This window comes from Xiphias gladius, unplaced genomic scaffold (genome assembly GCF_016859285.1).
Source record: "Xiphias gladius isolate SHS-SW01 ecotype Sanya breed wild unplaced genomic scaffold, ASM1685928v1 HiC_scaffold_528, whole genome shotgun sequence".
Taxonomy (NCBI): domain Eukaryota; kingdom Metazoa; phylum Chordata; class Actinopteri; order Istiophoriformes; family Xiphiidae; genus Xiphias; species Xiphias gladius.
Window position 1 is genome coordinate 520 of NW_024402221.1, and position 4,941 is coordinate 5,460.

The 4,941-nt window shown below is 38.6% G+C and overlaps 1 pseudogene; it reads left to right on the top strand.

The window, feature by feature from the left end:
• The first annotated feature begins 2,714 nt into the window (after positions 1 to 2,714).
• LOC120787744 lies at positions 2,715 to 3,699 on the top strand (annotated as a pseudogene).
• Positions 3,700 to 4,941: the final 1,242 nt, after the last annotated feature.

Here is a 4,941-nt window from a genome sequence, read left to right on the forward strand (position 1 = left end):
ATACCGGTCAGCCCACCTTTGTTGTCTTTCCATTTGCAGGACCATAGGGCCAAAAGTGTTTCACCTGAACTTTGACTGCTGGTTGGATAAAACATTTATACATGTGATGGTTTTACTGTGATCTACAGTTTAATGTTTGTACGTAATGTAGCAGCTCCACTTCTTTACCTGGCTTAAGGTCTACATTATACCTCAACCGTCAGATATTAAACAGAGCTTCATGAGAAAACTGGAATGGCACACTTATTCTGTGTTCTGGTATGATGTGTTGGTTTATATGGCATATTGTAATATAACACAAACTCTCCCTTCACATTTAATTCTGATGTAAAAATTAGTAGGATGATGATGGTGATGACTTGATGTCATTTTTTGCTGGGTCACCATTATTTCCAATTGTTAAAAATATAATTCAGACTTTATTGTTTTTCCACTCTCATTATGTTCATCTCATAATCACCGTATAACTTCATAACACACTGTGCCTGTAATCTTCCCTCTCTGGTATCAGGCACATACCCAACTCATCTGTTGTAACACCTGATAATAGCATATCATAACTAACAAACCGGTAAAATGACAGAAATCAATCAGTAGCTTTTATGTTGTGTCCAATCATTCTGATGAGCTCAAGTGGGTAAATATTGATGATGAATTTGTTCATTTTATTAGTGAAATAGTTTGGACCTTTTAGCTTGTTTTGGATCTGTCCTGATCCTTTTCATTATCTTTAATTTTATTGGCATTTGGAAAGTATTTTGCAGTCCTTCAATATTATTAATTTTTTTGTTGCTCTTCATATAATGTTAAAGCAAAGAAATTTAGGAACAGTGCTCTGCTGCTGAAAGTAAAGAGAGCAGTCAACCAGAACTGTGAGGAATTGTGGAAGGTTTCAGCCAAGGACAAACTGTAGAAGTGAGTGAAGGTTAATACCCAGTGAAATCAAAAGGTCCGCCTTTTAAAAGTAAGCTCTGTAATTAAATAGGGCTGTGCTAATAGATGAGGACTCACTTGGTTAAAATCTTATGTCTCTGCTCTTCTTCCAAAGGGTCACAAAACAAAATACAAAGCTAAACAGTAGCAATACAGGGACATTATAGTGTGTAGTGTATGTTTTACTCTTGTAGTATCATCTACTGTTTGTCTGAATTGTTTTGTGGTTCCTCAAACTTTTTTCATAAGTTTTCAGTAACACCTAATCTTCAAAACCAAGATATATTTCAAATTTTCTAGGGAAATCTGATTAAGAGTGCAAACAGGATGCTGACAACATCCACATAGGGAAACTGCTCTACTACAAATATATCATTTCATAAAAGCTATATTCTGACCTCAGATATTTTGTGCTTGCAGGGTTGGACCTACAGATGCTGCATAGTTTATACACATCTAGCTTCAGCGCAGAGTAGGCTGCTCTTTATCAAACTGCTCCTCAACCTTCGGACATTGACAGACGCTTAGTGTGACTTTCTTTGTAAGGTGGTGCAGGCTGAAGAGAGGGGCAGTAAAAGATGGAGTAATGTCCAGATGCTGAACACAGGTGTGAACACAATGCAACAAAGAGTATGATGTATTTGAAGTATAACATAATAGTGAAATGTGTCAACATATGCATGATGCAGCTCATCTATCAATGAAGACACAAACAAACATTTTTATTCCACAGTGCCCAAAGAGTCTGGCGCACGCGGATACAAGAGATTTATTAGACTTCAGGGTGGAAAGGAGTTATTTTTTCTGTAAGGCGTGCTGCTTGTGGTTCCGCCAGCTTGGGCAGTGAAATATTTCTACCCACAGAGCAGTTTATATTAACCTGTCAGCATTTGATCAGGGAAACTTGCTGCAGATTCATCCTCGACCAACTGGAGAGCTTTTGAGAAAGGTACGTTACCTTGCTAGTTCATGCAAGATTAATCCAGCAAGGTTGGTAAAAGGAAATATGTGGACAAAAATCATCAGATTTTGGCTGCAGAGACCTAGACCAACATCTACATTGATTTTAATTGTAATGCAATTGATTTAAAGTCGTTAAATAAGTTATATTCTTTATTTCAGAGAACTGGCTGTTTCTTCTGGGTCAATAACGATCTTAAAAAGAATTTGCAGTAAAGGTACTGTCAGTATAATGATTTTGCTAAAACCTTTCATCATCAAACTTTTGCCATTTAATGCGGTGTCTAACTGTTGGGAAATAGTGTCATTACTCAGCAACACCCGGTTAGCAGCATGATACAATATTATAATAACAGGAAAATAAATCAGACAGAAAACTGACAGTAAACAGGGTTCAGGGTCAGTGAAAGCAGACAGAGCAGGCAGAGAACGCCTCATTAAGAATGGTCTAAAAGTTACAGAGGAGCATAAGTACTTGATTTTTCGTGTATTTCAGTTCTAGTTCGTGGCCCTGGAGCATCAACCATTCACTGGAGTGGGTTAAATATGGGTTGAAGTGCCGGAGCAGCAAATATGAGATATAAGATGGCTATTAACCAACAAGGGCTTTGTAGATAATAAGACCCCTTTGATTATTACGCTTCAGAGAGGGAGGGCTGGCTGACATGTATATGGGTTAACTAGAAAATGGAAAGTTTCATATTGATTAATGTTATTGCCATTTCAGGTCTCAAGACAACGATGGAAATGACCACTACCCCTTTCTATCACAACGATATAAGAAATGTATCAGGAATAAATGACTGTGACGATATGCTGAGCTGAGAAAGTCTCTCCACATCATGCGTCTCTCATTGTTTACTGCCTGGCCTTCTGCTCTCGTGTGTTCGGCAATGGAGTGGTTATCTGGGTGACCGGTTCAAGATGAAGAAAACAGTTAACACAGTTTGTTCCTCAACCTTGCTGTGGCCGACTTCCTCTTCACAGCATTCCTGCCCCTGTGACCTACCTGGCTTTGGATTTCCACTGGCCTTTCGGCAACTTCATGTGCAAACTGAACAGCACTATAATCTCCCTGAACATGTTTGCCAGTGTCTACATCCTGGTGGTGATCAGTGTGACAGATGTGTGTCTGTGGTGTGGGTCTGGTCCAGAACCACCGGCGTACCAAGGCATCCTGTGTGAGTCTGGGTGTTTAAGCACTGGCTCTGATTTCAGCATATACTACGGCTTCAGGACACTACACCATCACATAAAGACCACATCTTCTGCTTCACCAACTATGGACTTTCAGATGATTTTGTAACACCTTCTGTGAATCAGCTGCTATAGTTTCACAACAGGTCATGACCATCACCCGCTTCTTCCTGGCATTTGTTATCCCTTCACTGTCATTGTGTCCTCCTATGCTGTGATAATCCATCGCCCAGAAGGAACCGCACTCTGGCCAGCCAGTCAAGTCGCCCTTTAAGATCATTGCTGCCGTTATCACCATACATTTTTCCTGTGCTGGGCCTTTCACATCATTGTTCTAATTGAGTTTGTTCATTTCACTGGTCTTAATCAAAGTGGAACATTGTGCCATGTCATTGTTATCGGGTGTCCCTATTACCATCGCAGCACTTGGCCTTTCTCAACAGTTGCCTGAACCCGCTGCTGTATGTGTGTTCATGCGGCCAAGCTGCATTTCCCAAGGATAAAGTCCAAAGAATCCATCCTGAATGTATTGGAAACAGCTCTTCCAGGAAGAGGAGACACGCTTCCTCACACTGCCACAAACTCAGTGGACACCAGTCAGATCAATGACAAGTCAGCTCTAATACTGAAGTATAGACTGTCTGCGTCATGAAGAACCAAAACTGGGACTGTACACAGAAAGTCATTTTTGAGTTTATTATTAGATTATATTATAGCTCTGTTGTCACCATAACAGAGCCTTCAAAGGGTCAATGCCATCTCCTAGGAAAAATAATCCAGCGTAATTTCAAAACATCGATGACATAATTTATGGTTGAATTTGTGTAACCTGCTGCTAAAAATTCTTTTTTTTTCATCTCTCACAGCAGAGCTTGATGACCATGTTCTTGCCTGTATGTGACAACAGAGATAACACAGTAACGACATGAGTATAATTAGTTATAGGTCAGTAATTTTAGAATAACATGATAATAGACAAGCTGGAACATATCGTGTTATGTAGCATGCACCTGTCTATAAAAGCTTTTATTATAATGTGTGGTTGACTGTGGTGCACCTCAGGACCAAAGACAGAGAACATCAGAAGGGAAAGAAAGGCTTAGAGCACAGTGATTTTAGTCTTTAATGGTGCAAACAGTATAGTTTACAGAATGTAATAAGTGGCCAGAGCTCTGGTTTGCACCATTAAAGTGTCATTAATGAAGTAAACAGTGCTATTTATTGAAATCAATCAGTGTGGGTCCGGTCTTTACTACCTTCTTAGTATATTAAAGTTGGCGAAGTGGGTTCCTCATCAGTCAATTGGTGATTAAGTACTTACATTTTTGATAGGCTTTTTGTGTGTAAAAGCCATCAATTATCTCTAGCTTTTTACATCATGTCCTTGTTCTAATGAGCTCAATTGAGTAAGATTTATGATACATTTGTTTTTTTTCATTGTTATTAGTTATTATTCTTATCGCATAGTAGTGAAACACTTCTTTGGATATACTGGTATTATATGTTACCCTTGGACTTGTTGGCCTGAAATTTGCAAGAGCAAAACCCCCATATTTTCTGGGGTAAATTAATTTATGTATATCTTCATATGTATTTCTTTAATATTCAATGTACATTTTTACACCCTTTATTCATGGGAGAAATAAATTAAGCATGTAAAACTGCTTATAGCCTTTGTTCTAAATTGTACTTGTGTAAAAGTTGTGGTGACCCTTCTCATGGTATGAAAAGTATTTAGAGATAATAACCCTTTCTCCAGCATTACTAAAGGTGGTTGCAACCTCATATGTGTTTCTCAAATTTTAGAATTAAAATCTGACTAAGACTGTGATATAAGATCTTAACAGGAAG